This window comes from Trichosurus vulpecula, chromosome 8 (genome assembly GCF_011100635.1).
Source record: "Trichosurus vulpecula isolate mTriVul1 chromosome 8, mTriVul1.pri, whole genome shotgun sequence".
In the NCBI taxonomy this organism is placed as follows: Eukaryota; Metazoa; Chordata; class Mammalia; order Diprotodontia; family Phalangeridae; genus Trichosurus; species Trichosurus vulpecula.
In genome coordinates this window covers 233405347-233428955 of record NC_050580.1, presented here as the reverse complement: position 1 = coordinate 233428955, position 23609 = coordinate 233405347, and the positions used below count along the sequence as shown (strand labels likewise).

The window sequence follows — 23609 nt, the reverse complement described above, 5'->3', positions numbered from 1 at the left end:
GCCTGGGATCAGTTCATGTTTTCCTTGGAGGCTTTTGATATAGGCTCTTTGACTTTGTTGACTTCTTCTGGCTGTATGTTTTGGTCTTCTTTGTCACCAAAGAAAGAATCCAAAGTCTGTGTCTGAATCTGAGACTGTTTTCACTGTCTGGCCATGTTCCCAGACAACTACTTGACCCTTGAGTTTTTCATCTGGGTATGACTGCTTGTAGAGTAGAGAGTACTTTATCCCAAGCTTGAGGGGTTGCGCTGTTGTTTTCAGAGCTATTTCTACACAGCAAGCACTGGTATAGTGCTCCTCCTCCCTCAAGAACCACCAACCCAGACTGAGACTCAGATCTTAAGCAGGCTCTGCACTCCTGCTCAGATCCGCCACTTAATTCCTCCCACCAGGTGTGCCTGGGGCCTGAGACAACTGCAGCTGTAGGTCTGTTCTCAGAGCTGCACCACCTCCCCTGCCCCTGGGGTGATGGCTGAACCTCGAACTCCTTTCATTCTGTCCCCGCAGCTTTTCCCACTAACCTTCTCTGTTGTCTTTGGTGTTTGCGGGTTGAGAAGTCTGGTAACTGCCACAGCTCATTGATTCAGGGTGCTAGGGCCTGTTCCACCCCACTCTGGTCTGGTTGGTCTGGATGGGGCCCACGCTGGGCTCTGGTTCACTCTGCTCCCAGCTCCAGCGACCATCCAGGCTGTCCTGGGCTGGAGCCCTGCTTCCCTCTGCTATTCTGTGGGATCTACAGCTCTAGAATTTGTTCAGAGCCATTTTTTATAGGTTTTTGGACAGGGGGAGGTCACGTAAGTCCCTGCTATCCAGCTGCCATCTTGGCTCCACCCCTCAAATGTTATCTCCATCGAGAGGTTTCTTTTTGTTTGTTTGTTTTTTGCAGTTGGGAAAACCGAAGTTCATAGAGATAAACTAATTCACCTATGGTCGCATTGCTAGTACATGTCAGAGTAAGAATTCATACCCAGGTCTTCCAACAAAGTCTAACTCTGCTGTAGTATAGTGTCTTGTGATGGAGAAACTGAGGCCTAGAGAAGCAAAATGATTTTCTCTAAGGTCACATAGAAAGTTAATGCCAGAGCTGAGACTACCAGGTCTCTGTTAAACCATGATTAGTTAGCAGGCTAAAGGGTTTAGGATTTAGGAGGTAAAACAGGAATATTTTCTTGAATCATTCAATTTGACTCAATTTATTAAGCATTTAATCATGTGCAAGGTACTGGAAATACAAAGACAAAACATAAAATAGGTCTACTTATGTTCTCTGGGTCTCTGGGCAGATTTAGGACTTGTTCTGCATATCATCATGGCTCTGTAAGGTCACAGCTTTAACGACTATGGTTTCTACCTCAAGGATGTATCCATATAGACTCATTGGTTCAGTTACCAGCTCTTTCAGGGACTTTCCTTCCTAATTACCTCTTGTCCAATCCTCACTTAAGATCTTTTATTGCCTGTTTTCCCTCCTCTCCAACCCTGGCTCTACCAAGTTTCTTTGTTCCAAGACAGTTCCTCCATTCAATTCTCATCCATTCTGGATGCTTAGTACACTGCTGAATGATTTTTCAGGGGAGCCTCTGAGCAACAGCTGGTCACAGCTGGCCATGAGGGAGATTGAGGTGCCCCTTCCCTTCACTCTAATGGAGCCCTGGGAAACAAGGCAGAGTTTTAGTTTGTTTTTTTTTCTCCAGTGGACTGGGGATAATAATGAGTCTCACATAGCATTCAACAGACAGTGAGAGCCCCGTGCCCATGTGAACAGGGCAAGGTGCCCATTTGGGCTGCAAAATAAACAGGCGACATATGTGCTCCAGACCAGTTCACAATGACTCCATTATCTTGCTTTTGCCAGAAATGAAATAATACTCTATTACTGAAGGCATCAAACAATCAAGTAAACAAAATGTTTTCCTTCATTTCCCCCGTGCCCTTCTTTCTCAATGTTCTAGGACCTTTGGAAACTTCAATCCTGAAGATTTCCTGTGATTTTGCTTCTAAAGGAAGTGAGACCAACAAACACCAATAGAACAAGACCTGAATGAACCCCCTTGGGGGAATCCTGAATTTTGTGTTCTGTTCGGATAGCAAACAGCCCTTGTTCAGCCCCTTGGGTGTGGGATGAGGAGAAACAGGGATGGGGAGGAAAGAGAGTTGTAAAGGAGGGCATCGAGAACTATGGGTCAGCTTTGGGTCAGTGCATGGTTCTCTGGTAATGACTGGAGGAAGAAGGGGTTGGTTGAGTGGCCCCTTGTCCTCATTAACCACAACAGGACTGTGTTTTAGTACAATACGGAGATAATTGCAAAAGCTGTAACTTATTTGGCAATTAAGTGAGCTCTTCATAAATATTTCTTGAATGAGTGAATGAATGAATGATGACAACCTGAAATGACATTAGAAGAATAGGTAAATGGCATCACAGACTACTTTGGAGACTGAAAAGTTTTTTAAGTCCTTGAAGTTTGATGGTTACTGCTATAGGACAATTAATTGAAAGAACAAGGAACACGGAGTTAGGAGTTAGCTAGGTTCAGAACCTGGCTTTGTGTGACCATAGATAAGTTACTTAACCTTTCTTAGACTCAGTGTTTTCATCTGTAAAATGGGAATATGGATACTTATCTCATAGGGCTGTTGTGAGGATCTTTTCTCAAGAAATTTAATATTCCTCTCCACCACAAAACCAACTTTTATACTTAGAGAATTTGAGTTACATGTTTACACCTCCTCAATCACCTTGGCCTCCAATTCATCGATCTCCCCAATTCCTATGACCTAGTCCCTTAATATATCTCAGCCTCACACAGGGTTAATTATACCCTCAATCTCACTAACACCTATAAATGCTCCATTTTCTTGATTAAGAGCTCAGATATTCCTCTTTAGGATTATAACCTCCTATCTTGCCTTGCGCCTCAATCTTCTGAAAACTATTTTTTGTCCTTATGGTGTCCTTTAGTTATTCTTCTTGGTGCTCTCTCATGTTACTGGGACCCCTCTTTCTTCTTTCCCCAATCTTGACACTGTCATAAATCGTTCAGTTATATACTTTCCTGATCTCTCAAAACTTCTATCCTCTTGTCCCATCACTGCTCCTGCCTTGTTACACTTTGACCCTGGATTTCTCCCATCTCCATTGCTACTCATATGTTGCTAAGCAATTCTGGCAGTGAATACAACAGGTCTGACCTTTTCACTGTGCCTGGCAAATGATAAGCACATTATTTTTATTGACTGACTGACATGTCCAAAACAAAACTCAGTGTCTTTTTTCCTATTTCTACCCTTCCTCCTAACTGTACTATGTCTCTTGGGGACACCATGATTCTTACAGTCACCAAGGTTCTTAATCTATGGCACAAATACAATCATGTCACTCCCTTAAGAAGCTTCATTGGCTCCCTATTGCCTCAAGGATAAACTCTTTAGTTTGGTGAAGCCTTTCCATCATTTTTCAGTCATTTGTCTCTTCATGGCCCCATTTAGGTTTTCTTGGCAAAGATACTGGGATGGTTTGCTGTTTTCTTCTCCAGCTCATTTTATAGATGAGGAAACTGAGGCAAACAGGGTTAAATGACTTGCCCAGAGTCACACACCTAGTACATGTCTGAGGTCAGATTTGAACTTGGGAAGATGAGTTTTCTGACTCTGGGCCAGGCACCCTATCCACTGCAGTAGTCAGTCTTTCCAGTTTTATTGTATATCACTCTCCACACACTCTATGTTCCAGCCAAATGGTCATACTAGTTGTTCCCCTTACATTGTATTCCCTCTACTGATTCTATGCCTTTGCTCTTGCCTGGAATACACTTCCTCCCCCTTTCTGCCACTTGGAACCTGGAAGTAGCCTATGTTAGTCACACATCCGGCAGGGTATGCATCTAGCAGAAACCTTCAGGAAGCAGGCTTAGTAACACCTTGAGAAGAGCCTTAGAAGACATCAGCATCCCTGAATTGTTCAAGGTAAGAATTGCCTTCCTACTTGTTTGCTCTGACCATATGTGTCTACGTCTCCATACATATACATACTCCGGCCACGTGTGTTTCCTATATTAGGGCCTTTCTAATCATATTACCTACATGTCTATATTATTCCCATTGCTGATATGTATATACATGGGGGAGTGTGCCCTAAGATGCTGGGGCAAAATTTTATTTCTACTTTTCATATTAGACTATTTTTTTTTGGAGGGGAGAAGGCAGGGCAATTGGGGTTAAGTGACTTGCCCAAGATCACACAGTTAGTAAGTGTGTCAAGTGTGTGAGGCTGGATTTGAACTCAGGTCCTCCTGACTCTAGGGCCAGTGCTCTACTCACCGCACCACCTAGCTGCCCCAAGAACTATTTTATTTAATGCCTTTTCTTTGAATTAATGAGATCCTTGGGCTTACTGTTAAAGGTAAACACATCATGAATGATGGTTTCAGTGGTTATACACCCAGAGTACCTTGAACCTGGAGCAGCCTTTTCTGGGGGACCTATTCGACTAGTTGAAGTTGTATTCCCAGCTATTACACATGTATTGCTTCCCCAGTATAATGTATTCTTGAGGAAAAGGACTGTTTTTTTTTTGCTTTGTATCTCTAGCTCCTAGCACAACGCCATGCACGCAATAAGAGGTTAACATATGCTTTTTCGGGTTGCACCATATTAGAAAATGTATGGAAAGCACTTTCTATATACCTTAAATCACTATGTAAAGGTTGGTTCTTCTTGTTATTATAAGGACTAGAAAGAGGGCAATAGACTGAAATTTGAATGAATTGGATACAAATGACTGTAGTCTATTTCCTTTGTCTGCTTTAGGAATAATCTTCAGGCTGGTGATACCCTGAACACACCAATCCTCTGGTTTGTTCTGCTCAAGAAGTTTGAAGTGTGAAAGAAGGCAAGAACACCAGCTGTCTTTTGGAGATGATGCTAGAAGTGTGGGGACGATTCCTGCACAGTGGAGAATTTGGATCCACTGTCAATCCTGGACTGAAAGGTTGTAGGCAGACTAGTTCAAGTGTGGAAGGGGTAAGTGGATTTATATTTCATAAAGCTATTCTCAGGAAGAAAACTGAAAAAAAATCAGATATTGCTTGTTTTACAATAAGGAATAATCTGGGAAGATGAAGGAGGAATATGAACTCATGGGAGAAAAAGCCCCTGGTTTTAGGTGGTTAAAGGTTTCAAAAGTGGTTCAGGCACACAGATGCTTAATTACGTGATAAAATACAAAGGGGATAAAATATACAGATGACCTACATCTGAACTATATAGCCTTTAGTCCTTGACAAAGAACTTTTCTGATGCTTCTTTGAGTGCCATCTGGTGGCTACTGATTTTTTTTTAAAGCATTCTAAGACACGGATTCTCTGAAACTAATAGGATATCACTGACTTAGATCTGGAAGGGACCTCAGAAGCCATCTAGACCAACCCCCTAATTTTACAAGTAAGAAAACTGAGGCCCAAGGCCCTAAAACTGAAACAGCAAGCCCAAGGTCATACAGGTAGTAAGTAGCCAACCTAGGATTTGAAGCCAGGTCCTCTGAATTCAAATCTACCTAATTCTTTTCCAGTTCCAAAATGCTTCTGTGAAGCTACTTGGGTTTCTTTTGCCTGGCAAATTATGAATATCATTCAATAATATCTGGGGTAAATGCCATCAGATAAAGTTATCTGTGTATTTGTTTGTGAAGATACCTAAGTAACAAAAGCAACTTACATTTGTTATAGTTGAGGTACCCACCTCCTCACAGAGAGGTTCATGTAGTTATAGCTAACTCTAAGCTTCATTTTCATGTAATAGTAGCTAGTGCTTACATAGTACTTTATTGCTTCATGTTATTGTACTTATTTTTTCTTCTTCTCCCCACCTCCATTTAAAAGATAAAAAACCCCAACAACAACCTTGTAACCAATATACATAGTCAAGCAAAACAAATTCCCCCATTGTTTGTATCTAAAAATGTATGTTTTATTTTGAATTTTGAGTCTATCACCTCTATGTCAGAAGGTGGGTAGCATGTTTCTTCATTTGTCCTCTGGAATCATGGCTGGTCATTGCATTAATCAGAAATACTGTCTTTCAAAGTTGTTTGTCTTTACATTGTTGTTATTGTATACATTATTCTGGTTCTGCTCACTCCACTCTGCATCTGTTAATATAAGTCTTCCCAGCTATCTCTGAATCTGTTCCTTTGCTCATTTCTTATGGTGCAATAACATTCTGCCATATTCATGTAATTTGTTCAGCCATTCCCCGAATTGATGGTCCTCTCTCCCCCTTAATTTCCAGTGCTTTGCCACTACAAAAAAGAGCTGCTTTACATATTTATATAAAACTTTACAAAACATTTATAGACACTGTCTCATTTGATTCTTTCATGTGTATGTTTTTTCTACATGTGTGTATATAGTGCAAACATTATTAGCCCCATTTTATAGATAATGATTGAAAGATTCAGAGCTAGAAGAGATCTTAGAGATCATCTAATCTAGTGGGGTCAAACTCAAATAGAAACAGGGCCCACTAAACCACATATAAGGATTCCAAAGGGCCATGTATTGTCTCAGAAAATCACATGTTAACTTTACATATATACTATTGTATTTTTGTTTATTTTATTAAAATATTTCCCAATTATGTTTGAATCTGGTTTGGCCCCGCTAGGGAGTGTTGCTGGTAGTATTTTATACCTCCAGATTAGATTCCATTTCAACTCCCTTTATAGAGGAGGAAACTGAAGCCCAGAGAGATGAAGTAACTTGGCTAATTATTATACACCTATTACATAGGTAATAGCATCATAGGATTTAGGAATATACATTAGAGGTCATCTGAGCCAACCCCTCTATCTTTTACAAATGAGTAAAGCAAAGCCTAAAATGGTTAAGTAATTTGTCCAAGGTTACGTAAAACCTCGGATTTGAACATGAATGATCTGACTCTAATTCCAGTACTCTCTCTCCTACTTAGAAAGATTAAGTGAGTTATCCACGGTCATATAGCTAATTAGTGGCAGAACCGGGACACCAGCCCAGTCTGTCTGACTTTGTTTAGTGCTCTTTCCAGTACAGCAGAGCAGAGAGGTCTTAATAATTTTTTGTGTCCTGGACCTTTTGTTTTTTGTTTTGGAAGTCTGGTGAAACCTGTGGACCCTTTATCAGAGTAATTTTGTTGCCTGTATTTGTAACTGAAGAAAATGCTAAATTTCAGTTAAAGGTTAGTAAAAATAAAGGTGTAGTTCCCTCTCCACCCTCATCCAAGTTCAGAGAGCCCCCTAAAATCTATCCTTAGGTTAATAAATCCTGCACCAGAATATTTTTGGATGTTTGGGGAGAAGGGAATGGAATTTCATTAACTTTTAAATTAGTCAGATCAGCACTGACTTTATTTCCCTGGTACAGACCTGGCTAGGGGGACCAGGATCTGATTGATAAATTGCCATTGTGACTTCTTCCCTATCCCTTCTTGGGTAAGACTTGGGAATTTTTTTTTGTCGTCCAATCGGCATTGTTTCTAGACTTTTGTTGACCTTTCTGGTGGACTAAGGCCGTCTTCCTGAAGTTCATGATAACCTCATTTTTTCTAGTTTTAAGAGCCATAGGTGCACAAATTTATATTTCTTTGGAAATAAATGGGTCACTCTTGCCTGGGACTTTTAAAAGATAAATCTTTCCTGTCAGGGAGTCTATGTAACCTTGTCTTAGGCTTTGGCTGTGCATACCCGGTGTTTCCTGTGCCCTGGCAGTCTGGCAGAGGCTGAGATGTCACTGCTTTTGCTTCCTAGGCTTCCAACTTGTAAGTCAGCCAACTCAGCTGCTGCTGTGTCACCTTCTAAAGTTGTGAAAAGTTCCTGAAAGTATATCTTGCAGTTTCCAAGGTGGAGGCAGCTATAACATCCCATGGGAAACATCCTGTGCCCAGAAATGTGGGAGTCAGTGCTTTGTCCACAGCGGTAATTCAGGCAAACTGAAATCGACAAATGTTTTATTAGGTTTCTACTGACAGACAAGGTGTTATACTAGATGTTAGGGACACCCTCAGAAAGCTTTCATTCTATTGGATTGATTTGAATTTTTGTTAAAGAAGTAACAATTCAATTTAGTTCAGTTCAAATTAGGACAAGAAAGGACCATAGATTTAGAACTGGAAAGGACCTTAGAGGCTGTATAGTTCAGTCCTTATCTACCAGTCCTATTTTATAGATGAAGCAAAAACAATGGCGTCTGCTTCTACCGAGGCACAGGGAGCATTGAGTATATGCTGTGTATGTACATACTTCATGTATATACACATACATACACACATACATGACAAGTTTCCATAGACATGTTAGATACTGGTCTATGCAATACACACGTATGAGAAAAAGTTGCATAGATTACATACAATATTTTTGTTGTTGAGTCATTTCAGTTGTATCTGACTGTTCATGACCCCATTTGGGGTTTTCTTGACAAAGATACTAAAGTAGTTTGCCATTGCCTTCCCCAGCTCATTTTAGAGATCAAGAACCTGAGGCAAACAGGGTGAAGTGACTTGTCTAGGGTCACACAGCTAGAAAGTATCTGAGGTCACATTTGAACTCAGATCCTCCTTACTCCAGGGTCAGTGCTCTATCTACTGTACCACCTAGCTGCTCAAATACAGTCTCTCCTCTCCTCTCCTCTCCTCTCCTCTCCTCTCCTCTTCTCTCTCTCTCTCTCTCTCTCTCTCTCTCTCACAGACACACACACGCATACACACACACACACAACATTGAGATATATATTGAGATATATACTGTGTTTATGTAGGGAGAGAGAGAGAGAGAGAGAGAGAGAGAGAGAGATTGGGAATTTTATCTCTTATCCAGTTAGAATTGTTCCTAGGCTTTTGTCTAGAAATTACATATATATGTATATATATATGTAGTTTCTAGACAAAAGTATATAAACACATACACACACATATATGATACTTCTTGTGCGCGCATGCATGTGTGCGTGCGTGTGTGTGTGTGTGTGTGTGTTTGTGTGTGAGAGAAAGAGAGAAAGAGAGAGAGGGAGAGAGAGAGAGGGAATTGGGAATTTCTTCTGTTATCCAACTAGAATTGTTTCTAGGCTTTTATCTAGAAACTATATATCTCTATATAGTTATATATACATACTACATATACACACATGTGTGTATGTATATTTGTATATAGTACTGTGCTAGGCGCTGGAGATGCAAAGATAAAATCAAAACAGTCTGTACCCTCAAGGAATTTATGTTCTACTGGAGGAATAATAGTACACATGTAAATAAATACAAAACAATGTCAGGGCCTGAGATAATAACTACTTGGGGCAGCAGGAAAGGACTCTTAAGGAGGAGGCATTTTAAGAGAGAAACTTGAAGGGAGCTTTAGTTATAAGGGTATGTAGGCAGAGGGGGAGGTTGATCAGAGGAAACTGATGAGATTCCCTCACCCCCCACCATCCATTTGCTGAAATTACAGGGGGTGGACCCTTTGCCAAAAGGGCACTTCCCATGTAGGAAGGCATAAATGCCCTGTTGGCCTTTTGCTGAGCTGACACAGGGAACTCCTCTGATTGGTTCCTAGTGACTGATGTCTCGAAAATGATTGGTTGTGACTTCGAGTCAGTGGGGATGGATTTAGATTGTTTGTAAAAGCCATTTTTTCCCTGTGGTGTATAAAAGTGAGCTGTGGAGTGGTTCATTCTTTTCCTTTTTTATACATTTTCTCTACCTTAGAATTCTAGACTAGAGTATATCAGGAGGAACAGGGGAGGTAATTTTTCCCTTCTCAACCCTGGAGTAGAAAATGGCAGGAGAAACCAAGGTGAGCTGCCTTTGTTTGCCTGGATGGCATGAGAAGGAAATTCATAGACCTTGAGTTCTTGGTTGCCTTTTGCCTTTCTGCTTCTTTTTCTGAGCACAAGTCAGAGACTAGTTTAGCACAGTGGCTAGAGGTTGGCAACCTGAGCCAGATTCTGTCCTTTACCTACTATTGTGGTTTGCCCAGGTTCAACTCTCAGGAGCCTGACCTCTCCTCAGGTGATTTGGCTCCCCACTTTTGCATTCATTGGTTCATCACTCCCAACTCTGCACACTGAGAACAATTTTGTTTTTATCTCTCATCTAGGATTTCCTCAAAAGAGGGAAAGTAAAAGAGGTATTCAATGCACAAACATGAATTGGCTATAGTAAGGTAATTTATTCCTACTTGAAGAAAGCCTTGACAAGAACAAGAGAATGTAGCAGGCATTACAGAATGACCCAAACCGAATTCAGTATTTTACTCTTTACATCTAGCCGTTAGCTGGGAGGCCAATATTCAAGACTCTTTTGGACATGTAATATTTCCTGAAAGGCTGCTAATTAACCGCTTAACATGTCCCCACTGATGTCATTCTATCAAAAGACAACCTTGATTTTTCTGGCAGCCTTTTGTCCATGCTGACCCTTGGTGCCGGTCCACCCCTGTGGCTACTTAGTCACTCTTTTCTGACAATGGCCAAAATGAGGGGTAATAGATTTGGACCTTTTCAAGAATATTCTTACTTTGAGTTGCTGGGATAGTGTGGGTCTAAAGTGAATGAAAAATATTTCTTCATTCATATCCCAAGTGTTTTTACCTTAAGGGGATAACCTTAATGGGTTATTTGAATGCATTATTTTCTATGTTTGCTTGTGGGCTCCTGGGATCCTTGTGCATTTTTATGATAGATGAAATAAAGATTTTCCTGTATTTGACACCCATTAAGTACCAATGAAGGAGTGGGGATCCTGTTATCCACAACTGGAGAAACCTAGACCATGCCATACCTTATCTTTATTTAGAAAAATTTCCCTAAATCAAGGGTGGAGAGGAAATCTTCTGGAATGGCAGCATGAATCAAAGACAGAAACTGACTCCAGGATTGGAGGGAGAGAAGGGAAGGGAATAAGCATTTATTAAGTGCCTATTATGTGCTGAGAACTGTGCTAAGCACTTTACAAATATTATCTCATTTGAACTCAGCTCATGTGAACCCAGGGTCCTTGAGGGGCCTTAGACTATGATTCATATCTATCTATGATCTGTGGATGTTAATTCAAGTTGTTTAGAGCAAGGGTTGCTTAAGAGGCTATGGGCATATGTCAAATTCCTGCTTTCTCTAAATTTTACATGCAAGGGATAAGCCTTGCTGTTGACTAAATACAACTAAAGCCAGACATTGCTCCATATGAATAGGAGCAGGGCTGCTGGTGTGTGGTGATTTTGGTTTTAAATGATGCCAGTGATTTCAATGAAATTGGATCCCAGTGGGAGTTGAGTCATACCAAAGCAATCCATCGGGAAGAAAACACTCATTCTCTCTCTCTCTCTCTCTCTCTCTCTCTCTCTCTCTCTGTCTCTCTGTCTCTCTCTCTTTCTGTCTCTCTCTGTCTCTCTCTGTCTCTCTGTCTCTCTCTCTCTCTCTGTCTCTCTGTCTCTCTCTCTCTCTCTCTCTCTCTCTCTCTCTCTCTTTCTCTCTCTCTCTCTGTCTCTGTGTGTGTGTGTGTGTGTGTGTGTGTGTGTGTGTGTGTGTGAAGGTGCTGAAGAACTGAAGCCAAAGAGCCAGGCATGGAGAGATTAGGGTGATGGTAATCCCCCTGTATTCTGCCCTAGTCAGAAAATATCTGGAGTATTTAGAGAGGATGTTGATAAGCTGAATGCCATCCAGAAGAGACCAGTCAGGATGGTAAAAAGTCTTGAGTCCATGTCATACAAGGACAACATAGGAGAAATGATAGCTATACTCAAACATTTGATATGTTATCATGTGGAAAAGATGTACTCTGGTCCCACAGAGAAAAACCTGGAGCAATTAGTGAAAGTTATAAAGAGGTAGGCTTCATTGGAATGAAGGGAAAACTGCCCAGTAATTAAAGCTGTATAAAGGTAGTGTTGCCTGTCTCAGGAGGTAGTGTGGGGTCCCCCCAACCAAAAGTCTTCAAGCAGAAAGTGGATGTCTACTTTTTGGGTCTGTTGTAGTGGGAGATTCCTTTGGTATATTGGTTGGATTAGATTGCTTCTGAGGTCCCTCCCAACACAGATTCTGCGATTCTGTGAGAGATGAAATTATGCACAAAGCCAGGCCCATGTTCAAAGTAGTCACAACTACAGTCTTCTTCCATAAGGTTAGCCACAATCTATTTTGTTTGTATCATATATGGACCTATTCATTTACATGCTGTCTCCCAGAGCGTAAACAAGGGCAGGGATTGTTTTTGCCTTTCTTTATATCCTCAGACCTCAGTACAGTGACTGGTGTACAGTAAATTGTGGAGGTTCCCCTGTTAACAGGGGCTTTATAATGACTATACTGTTTGTAGATCAGGACAATGTTACACAAAGTTACACAATAACCAGCCAATTAGAAGGATTCCTGAGGCTCAGATCCGCTTGACATACCAGTGATCCTTTGTGAGTGAACTCTAGCCAAATTTGGAGATGCTTTTAGCTGCCAGAAACCACAGAACCAACCTCAATCAACTCAAGGGCAACCTTGAGCAGAAGCTGCAGACCTGAGACCTTGCTTGGGAGTTTCTAAACATCCTTCTGCCTGGCTTATTGTATCTACAGATGTCTTTTTCCTAAACACCCTTTCCCCCACCCCATCTTCTCCTGAGAGCCTTTTCCCACTCCCTTTGATCAGCTGAGACCTCTCTCTCCCTCTCTGCTCCCTTGTAGGATCTTCTCTCCCCTGAAAGCCTTTTTTCAGACAATAAATGCCTTATAATCTGTGATTAGACAGTTTCATTTCAGGTCCCTTTATAAGCATGGGAGTCTTTTGTTAATATCCCTAAGGTTTTGTCCTAGACTCTGTTTTCTCTGTGTTCTCTCTATTAGTAACTGCATCAGCTCCCATGAGTTGGACTATTGCTTCTATATCTATGATTCACAGATCTATATATCCAGCCTAATCTCTCCCCTGAGATTCAGTTCTACATCATGAATTGTCTATTGAACATTCCAAATTGTATATCTCAGAGACATCTCAAACTCAACACGTGAGTGCCTTCTCTATGGAGGCTGTGGAATGCTTAGAGCTTGGTCAGGTCATTCACTGCGTCCCAGTGTATTACCAGGTGTCCTGACTTTGTTTTGCTACTGGACTTTGATAATTCAGGAAGAGAGAATGAGGCTGATGACTTTTGCAACTGCCTCACTTTAATACACTCGCAAGTTAAGACATCACCTGTGATGACACTGATCCTTTCTGAAAATGAAAGATGAACAAGAACAAATTGGCCTCCTTTCCTCAAGTCTCTCACCGCACCAGTCCATCCTCTTTATTGCTGCTGAAGTGATTCCCCTTAAACTCAGATCTCACTATCGACTCCCCTCCTCTCACCTTCAGTGGCTCTGAATTGTCTAGAAGAATAAAACATGAACTCTTCTGTTTTAACTTTTAAAGCCCTTCACAATTTGCCCCAGCTTATCTTTCTAGCCTAATTCGACATTGCTCCCCCTTCCGCATTTTGTGATCCAGCCAAACTGGCCTTTTCTTTGTTCCTCATGTATGACACTCTGTCTCTGTCTTTGTATTGGTCATCCCCAGTGTCTGGAATGCACTCCCTCTTTACCTCTACTTCATACAGAGTCCTTCTTTTCCTTCAAGATGCAAAAAGGTATTCTACATGACACCTCTCCTCATTCACCTAGCTGCTAATGACAAACCATTTTGGTATTTTTGCCAAGAAAATCCCAAATGGGGTCACAAAGAGTTGGGCATGCCTGAAATGACTGAACAACAGCAAGCCATAGCAATAATTATTAGTAACTAGTCACAGTTCTATAGTGCTTCACATAACAAAACATTTTTCTCACAACAACTATTTTATATATGAAAGGTTACAAGGTATTATTAATCTCTAATTTATAGATGAGAAAAATTTGGCTTAGAAAAGTGAGGTGGTTTGCCAACATGGATCCATATGGTTAATAAGTGTGGGAGCTGAGATGCAAACTAATATCTCCTGACTTCAGTATTATTTCTGCTACACTACTGTCCAGCTGTGCCAGGGCTAAGACCTAAATAGACACCACTGAACCTGGGATAGTTACTGGAATTATGGGTGCAGTGACTAAGAGGAAATACTTGCCATACTCAGCAAACCCCATGACAGCAAATGTCAGCATTATAAAGACCAGTCTCTGGTGAGCTAACCCTATGCACGTAAACGGCTTTTTCTCTGTTCTCCTGACAAAGATTGTGGTTCTTGCCCAGCCGGATGTCTTGTGAAAGGAATGTCAAAGCTGGCAAGAGAAGGTGGCTAGACAGGTGCTCACCAATCAGCACAGCTGGAACAACAACCCACCCCTTACAATAGAGACTGAATAGCATTTTCTTTGTCTATGAAGGACAAAATGTGTTTGTTTTACTCTGATGGATCAGCCAATTAGTGCTTTGGCTGGAATTATAATGTGCTAAAGTGATTTACGTGAGAGACTGACATGGCTATAGAGGTTTTCGATGATTAATAGGATCAAAAAGAAACCAGCAATCCCTGGGCCATTCCTGTAGCCCCATCCAATATAGTCAGATTTCTTCTTCAGCTGCCTACACTGATTTTACCTTAGTATGGTATCTAGCGCATCATAAATGCTTAATAAAAGCTTACTGACTGATTGGTTGAACTCTGAGGCATACTTTGGGTATTTTGGTTGTTGTTGGTGGTGGTGTTGTCATTCGGTCCTGTCTGACTCTTCATGACCCCATTTGGGGTTTTCTTGGCAAAGACACTGGAGTGATGTGTCATTTCCTTCTCCAGCTCATTTTATAGATGAGGGAACTGAGACAAACAGGGTTAAGTGGCTTGCCCAGGGCAATGAATCGATGTTTGCTAGGTGCTGCTGTGTATTGCCAGGGCTGACCTGAGCATGAGAAATCAGATGAAAGGGAAAATAAATTGAGCTAGTTATTAAACCATTTCTTACTTGGAGAAAGCTGCCCAAACTGGCATAGTCTCTCATGCCATCTGGCATGACTCTCTCCCTGAAAGATTTTAGGAAACATTTATAGGTATCTTGAATAAGGAAAATATATCTTAAAACAAAGTCTAGGTTAATATTGCACAACTGAGCAACCAGCTCACTGTCCTATTCCTTCTGGACCATTACCTTACCCTTAGAGGCTCCTCCTCCCTCCCAACAATACGTCCCTTCGAACAACGCTGCCGTTACTGTATACAATGTTCTCTTGGTTCTTGCTCATTTCACTCTTCATTATTTCTTGCAGATCTTTCCATGTTTTTCTAACATCATTTTTATAGCATAGTAGTATTTCACCATAATCGTACGTCACAACTTGACATTTCTTATTGCACAGTAGTATTCCATCTCATCGTTTCCACAACTTGTTTAGCCATTCCCCAATTGATGGGCATCCCCTCAATTTCCAGTTCTTTGTTACCACAAAGATAGCTGCTATAAACATTTTGGAACATATAGGTTCTTTTCCTTGTTCCCTGATCACCCTGGGAAACAAACCTGATAGTGATATTGCTGGATCAAAGGGTGTACATGGTTTCATAAATCTTTGCGTATAATTCCAGATTTCTCTTCTAAATGGTCAGATCAGTTCACAGTTCCACCAACAGTGTATTAATGTCCCATTTTTTCCACATCCCCTCCAACATTTGTCATTTTCCCCTTCTATCATTTTAGCCAATCTGTTAGTCATGAGATGATATCTCAAAGTTGTTTGAATTTGCATTTCTCTAATCAATAATGATTTAGATAATTTTTTCATATGTCTGTATAAAGCTTTGATTTCTTCATTGAAAAAACGCCTGTTCATATCCTTTGACCATTTATCAATTGGAGAATGACTCATATTCTTTTAAATTTGATAAAGTTCTTTATATGTTTGAGATATGAGACCTTTATTGAGAAACTGTCTATAAGTTTTTCCCCAATTTTCTGCTTTCCTCCTAACTTGGCTACATTAGTTTTATTTGTTCAACCCCTTTTAAATTTAATGTAATTGAAATTATCAATTTTTCATCTCACAATGCTCTCTATCTCTTGTTTATTCATAAATTCTTCTCCTCTAAAAGTCTCATAGGCAATAGGTCCAATGTTTCCGTAGTTTACTTATGATATCTCCATTTATGTCTATATATCCATTTGGACCTTATCTTGGTAAGTGGCATAAAATATTGGTCTATAGCTAGTTTCTGCCAGACTGATTTCTAGTTTTCCCAACAATTTTTTTTTACCAAATAGTAAATTCTTATCCCCAAAGCTTAAATCTTTACATTGGACAAATACAAGGTTAATATAATCATTTACTACTTTTTATTGTATGTTGACTCTGTTCCACTGACCTACTTTTCTGTTTCTTAGCCAGTACCAGATAGTTTTGATAATTACTGTCTTATACAGTTTAAGATCTGGTAGTGTTAAACCAAAGCAGCTAGATATTACAGTGGTTGGGCCTGAAGTCAGGAAGACTTACCTTCATGAGTTCGCATATGGTCTCAGATACTTCCTAGCTGTGTGACCCTGAGCAAGTTACTTAATCCTGTTTGCCTCAGTTTTCTCATCTGGAAAATGAACTGGAGAAGGAAATGGCAAACCACTCCAGTATCTTTACCAAGAAAACCCTAAATGGGGTCATGAAGAGTCAGACACAACTGGAAAACGACTGAACAACAACAAAAAATGTGAAACTTTCTTCCTTTATATTTTTCTTCCAGTGAATTTTGTTATTATTTTTTCTAGCTTGATAAAATATTTTTTCCTAATTTAATTGAGATAGCATTAAATAAGATTAGTTTAGGTAGAATTGTCATTTTTATTATATTGGCTCTGTCCACTCATGACCAATGACTGTTTCTCCAGTTATTTAAACCTGACTTTATATAAAAAGTGTTTTATAATTATGCTTCTGTAGTTCTTGAGTTTGTCTTGGTAGGTATGTTTTCAGGTATTTTATGCTGTCTATGGCTATTTTAAATGGGTTATCTCTTACTATCTCTTCTTGCAAGTTATTTTTGGTGATATATTAAAGTGCTGATGATTTATGTGGGTTTATTTTATATCCTGCTAGTCTGCTAAAATTATTAATTGTTTCAATTAGCTTTTTAGTTGAATCTCTAGGATTTTCCAAATATATCATCATGTCATCTGCAAAAAGAGATAGGTTTATAACCTCATTGCCCATTCTGATACTTTCAATATCTTTTTCTTCTCTTATTGCTATTGCTAGCATTTCTAATACAATATTGAATAATATTGGTGATAATGGGCATCTTTGTTTAGCTCCTGATCTTATTAGGCTTCTAGCTTATTCCCATTACAAATAATGCTTGTTGATGGTTTTAGGTAGATGCTTCTTATCATTTATTGAAAAATCCATTTTTGTTGATGCTTTCAAGTGTTTTTAATAGGAATGGGTGTTGTATTTTGTCAAAACTTTTTCTGTATCTATGGATATAATCATATGACTTCAGTTACTTTTGCTATTGATATTATCAATTACATTACTAACTTTTCTTGTATTAAACTATCTCTGCATTGCTGATATAAATCCAACTTGGTCACAACGTATAATCTTTGTGATATACTGTTGTAGTCTCCTAGTTAGTATTTTATTTAGGATTTTTGCATCCATATTCATTAGTGAAATGGGTATATAACTTTGTTTCTCTGTATTTGTTCTTCCTGGTTTAGGTATTAACACCATATTTATTTCATAAAAGGAATTTGGTAGAAATCCTTCTTTGCCTATTATTCCAAATAATCTATATAGTATTGGAATTAGCTGATCTCTAAATGTTTGGTAAAATTCACTTGTAAATCCATCTGGTTCTGATGTTTTTTTTTTAAAGGAAGCTCATTTATCACCTGTTCAATTTCTTTTTCTAAAAGAGGCTTATTTAGATAGTCTGTTTTCTCTTCTGTTAATCTAGGCAGTTTATATTTTTATTCTTCCACTTCACTTAAATTGTTAAATTTATTGGAATATAATTGGGCAAAATAACTCTTAACAATTGCTTTAATTTTATCTTCATTAGTGGTATATTCACCCTTTTCATTTTTGATACTAGTTTGGTTTTCTTCTCCATTTTAAAAATCATATTAACCAATGGTTTATTTGTTTTATTGATTTTTTTCATAAAGCTGGGTCCTATTTTATCTATTAATTCAATGGCTTTCTTGCATTCAGTTTTATTAATATAACCTTTAATTTTTAGGATTTCCAATTTGGTATTCAGTAGGAGATTTTAAATGTGTTCTTTTTCTATTTTTTTAATTGCATACCCAACTGATTGATCTACTCTTTCTCTATTTTATTTATGCAAGTGTTTGAAGATAGAATTTTTCCTCTGATTACTGTTTTTGCTGCATCCCATAAGTTCTGGTGTGTTGTTTCATTATTACCATTCTTTTTAATAAAATTATTTATTGTTTCTATGAATTGCTCTTTAATTCTTTAAGATTAGGCTAGTTAGTCTCCAATTAATTTTTATTCTGTGTTTCCGTGGTCCCTTATGAAATGTAATTTTTATTGCATTATGATCTTAAAAGGATGCATTTAATATTTCTGCACTTAACTATAAAGTTTTTATGCCCTAATATATGGTCAGTTTGGGTAAAGACACCATATACCACTAAGGAGAAGGCATATTCCTTTGTATTCGCATTCAGTTCTCTCCAGATATATCTTAATTCTTTCTTTCTTTCTTTTTTAAGAGGGGGGAAGGCAGGGCAATTGGGGTTAAGTGACTTGTTCAAGGTCACACAGCTAGTAAGTGTGTCAAGTGTCCAAGGCCGGATTTGAACTCAGGTCCTCCTGACTCCAGCACTGGTGCTCTATTCACTGTGCCACCTAGCTGCCCCTAATTCTTTCTTAATGGAGGACGGTGAATGCCAGGTAAGATGAGGAGACAGTGAGATGAACAAGAAAAGTTAAATTTGGCTATCACCCTTAATTCATTCATCTAATGAAGGGCCTTCACCTACCCTTTTTGCTTTGATCTTTCACCTACTTTCCCAAGGCTCTGGAAAAGGCTTTAGAGAAAAATGTTATTTCTTACTATTTTCAATTTTGTTATACATAAGATTTTAAACATGCTTCCGCAATAGTTACGTGACAATAATCATAATTATTTCTTACATTTGCATAGGGTCTGGAAAGGACTTGAGTCTAACTCCCTCATTTATTTATTTATTAATTAATTAATCAATTTATTTATTTATTTATCCGCCTATTTATTTATTTACCTGTCTATTTATTTATTTATTTGTTTATTTGTCTATTTATCTATTCATCTATCTATTTATTTATTTATTTTACAAAGACTGGGAATCTTTATTCAGATCAGCAAACTCACATTCCTCAAGTCTCAGACTTTGGGTGGGCCTTTTGAGAAAGAGGAGAAGGATGGAAGAGAGAGGAGAAGGCAAGGCCAACCCACCTCCCTGGACATCTCCTCCACCCCCCAACCCTGTCTCAGGCTACTGGGTAAAGAAGGGAATAGGCAGAAGGGAATGCCAAGAAGGGAGGGACTGAGGGAAAAAGAGGGCCCTGCCAAGGAGAGGCCTACCCAGATGTGTGGCTTTCAAAGTCCAGCTGTGGCCAGGACGGCAGCCACCATAGGCCCCTCCCTATAAATTAAGTCCCCACAGTAGCAAGGCTGGGGGTGGGGGGAGCAGGAAGAACAACCTTGTGGAAGAGAAATTGGTCCCATGTTCAGCTCCTTTCAAGGCAGTGCCCTGAACCCCAGCTCAAAGAATGGCTATATGGGTGCAAGTTCTCAAAAGAGAGGTTGAGCCAGGGTCGGAGAATGAATAGGAATGTTGAAGGGGTCAGGTATCCCCCAGTTTTGGTCCAGGAGAAGGGAGGATGGGGTGGTTGGTCCAGTTTTGCTGATTTGGGGGATGAGGAGTGTATTACAGCAAGTTCAAGGTGAAAAGCCACTGGCTCAGCACCTATAAGCACAACAGGAGAAGCAGTGCCACCAACAGGTAGGGAGTAAGGGGCAAAGAGGAAGAGTCGGGAACAGAAGGGTCTTGAGAGTTCCACGAGCTTCCTGGGAATGTTACTGCTAGTAATGTATTAACCATTCAAGGGAGGGTAAAGAAGAGTGGTGATCAGAGGATGTGCTGTGGCATCCCATATCCAGTCATGCCTGCCTGAGATGCCCCACAGTTGGTGCCAATTTGCAGTCCAATGACATTCTTGCCCTCCTGCAGTTGGTTATCTGTAAAATTTTGGGGATTCTCCTTGGACTTCTTAGGGAACCAGTTAGGATCTCCAGAGAAGAACCCATCACCCCGAGCCACTGCCAGCCCACCCAGGTTCATCAGTGTCCGCTGCACACAGGCCATATTCTTTCCTTCCTAGAGGTCCACAGTTTGGAAGATATTAGTGGCATTGATGCCATAGAGCTCTGCTGCCTGCAGGAACTGAGAAATCTGTTCCATCTGTTTGAAGGCCATGCCTGAAGCCTGGATCTTCTTTACAGGGCCCTGACCTTCAGGATGTAGCCCACTGATGAGCTCACACAGCACCGTGCCATCCTTGAGCCAGTTTTGGAAGTTCTCTCACCCAGGCTGGGGCCGCCCAACATCTCGGTGGCACTGTGTGGTAATCCGATGAATGAGATCTGCTCCAGATCGGCATCATACTGCTTCTCAATTTTCTGCTGTACCTCCCAGCTCAGTCCGTAAGCAGGTCCCCTGTTGGCCATTCTGAGACTGCGATGCAGGTATCTTTACCGAGAGGCGGTGGATGGAGAGCAGAGGGGGCTGCGGCACAGTGAGCGGCCCCTCCCTTATTTTATAGATAAGGAAACTGAGGCCCAAGGAGGTTGAGTGATTTGCACAAGGTCACACAGGTATTAAGCATTAGAGACAGGATATGGCCCTAGGTTTTCTGGCACCCGAGCCAGTGCTAGGGGTGGGATTTGAATTCAAGTCCTCTGACTCCAAGGTCAGTGCTCTTTTCCCTGTACCATACTGCCTTCATAAAGGTTTTAAAGTTTACAAAGTGCATTCACACTCATTATCTCCTTAGGTCCTCAAAAGGGCTCTCTGAAGATGGGGAACACAAGTATTATTACACTCATTTTACAGATGGGTACTCAGAGATTGCATGATTTACTCAGGGTCCAGCACTGCTAAGCGCTGGTTCTAGTTTCTTCTGACTCCTTTTCCAGTGCCCCTTATGCTGTATTACTTGGCTACAGAGTAAGAACAGCCCCAGGGAGTGCCAGGGGCTCTCAAAAGAACAGCTTTTAAATGGGCCAGTTCCTGCAGGTTACTGCATGTGATGTTTGTTGCACTGTCTGCAGAGAGTATTTTTGGGCTGGTGTTTTATCATCTGGATCACTTATGCTGACAACTGTGGTAATAAACTGTGGGGAACCCAACATTATCTTGGGGCCTTGCCTCTCCTATAAACCACACAGTAGATGCAGGCAGTCTTTTATGGACTGAAAAGGGATGTGTAGCCTGTATAATCATAAAATGCCAGAACTTAGATGTGTAGGCTTCAAGTGGAAAAGACTTGAAAGGTAGAAAAGATTTCAAGTAGAAAACTGCAGAGTTCTCATTCTAAGGTTTACTAAGGCTTCCTATATGCATCATGTCCTACCAAGTCTTGGCAGGTTGAGTAGAAAGAAGGGTACCAACATTCTCCTAGTTTGTAACTTCAGTAATTCCTCGCTTTCTGTTATCACATTTATCCACTCAATTGTCATCTCTACATCCCCAACATCCTTCACATCTACCCCTTTTCTCCAGTCCCATAGGCATCACCCTGACTTAGGTCCTTATAACTTCTTGCCTGGGCTATTGCAATAGATTGCTAGTTGGTCTCCCTACCTCAAGTCTCTCCCCACACCAAATCATGGTCCAGTGGAAAGATCACTACCTAAGACTGAATACGAGTTCTGCACCTCTGATTCTCACTTTGTGTGTGAGCTTGGGCAACTCACTTAACTTTCCTGAGCATCATTTTCCTTATCTGTAAAATGGTGGGTTCTGAGCTCCCCCTCCGGCTCTAAAATTTAGAATCCAACAATCCAGGTGTCAAAGTGATTTTCCTAAAGCACAAGTCTGGCCCCGTCACTCCTTTCTTTACTTAATAAACTTCATTATCTCTGCATTATCTCTGGAATCAAATATTAATTCTTCTTTTTGGCAAAGTCATTTGAAACCCCACCCAACTTGCCTTTCCAACTTTATTACATATTTTTTTCCTCCTCCGTGCACACTATAGTCCAGTTGAACTGTTCTTTACACTTGACATTGTATTTGCCATCTCTCTGTCTTTGCACTGGCTGTCTTCTAATCCTGAAATGAGCTCCTTTTCATCTCTGTCTCTTAGAATGCTGGGTTTCTTCAAGACTCAGCTTAAACTCCACATTCTACATGAAGTCTTCTTATCCCCATTCACTCCCACCCCCAGCTGCTAATGCATTCCCTAAGTTTATCTTTTTAAAAATCACTTTATCAAAATTACTTTTCATTTATTTTGTATGTATTACCTGTGTATGTGCACATTGTCTTCCCTGATTAGATAATACCAGGAGGTATTTCACTTTTGTCTTTGCACCTCTGGAGCCTGGCATGGTGCCTGGCACGTATTCATTGAGCAGTTGATTCATAGAGACTTAGCATGGTACATTCCTCCTCCTCTTCTTCTTTTTCTCCTTCTTCCTCTTGTTTTTCACCTCTTCCTATCCTTCTTCCTCTTGTTTTCCTCCTCTTCTTCTTCCCTTCTCCTCCTCCTTCTTTTCTCTTTCTTGTTCTTTTCCTCTTCCTTTTCTTCTTTCTCTCTCCTCCTCCCTTTCTCTTTCTTCTTTTCCTCCATCTTCCTCTTATTTTCCTCCTCCTCCTCCCTTCCTCTTCTCCTTCCCCTCTCCTCTTCTTCCTTTATTTTTCCTCCTTTTTCTCCTCCTCTTCTTCTTCTCTCCTTCTCCATTTCTTTTTCTTCTCCCTTTCTTCTTCTTCTTCTTCTTCTTCTTCTTCTTCTTCTTCTTCTTCTTCTTCTTCTTCTTCTTCTTCTTCTTCTTCTTCTTCTTCTTTTCTTCTTCTTCTTCCCCTTCTTCTTCCTCTCTTTCTTCTCCTTCATTTCCTCACTATTCTAGGATCTCTGATTTTATCCACTCAAGAGACTCCCAGAAAGAAGTCCATGATGCTAATCAACATCACCTGTAACTTGTCTTAGAGAGCAGTCAAAGGCGCTGAGAGTTCAAGTACCTTTCCAGTAGTGCATATAGTCAGTCAGCAAGCATGACTACTTACTACGTGCCAGACAAACTACTAAGCCAACATGATTAACAGCAACTGCATTAAATGCCATGTGTCTGAGGTGGGACTCAGCCAAATTTCCTACCTCTAAGACTCTAGTCACGATCCCAGACTTCCTTTTGTTGCATATAGTAGATGCCTAATAACTATTTAATTGAGAAGAGATGATTTTCCACACCACTTTGCATTTTCCTATCTCCATGCATGGGCCATCAACCCTTTCTGGTTAGAAGCAAAAGTCTGAATCTTAACTTTAAACTAGTTTTTAATCTAGTTTAAATATTCTCAAAGGACTACACCAATTCTAAAGAACTGGAATATGTAGATTATA

At 40.2% G+C, this 23609-nt stretch overlaps 1 pseudogene; it reads right to left on the bottom strand.

Moving 5' to 3' along the window:
• Positions 1 to 20113: 20113 nt before the first annotated feature.
• On the bottom strand, positions 20114 to 20715 carry LOC118830084 (annotated as a pseudogene).
• Between the last annotated feature and the right edge of the window lie 2894 nt (positions 20716 to 23609).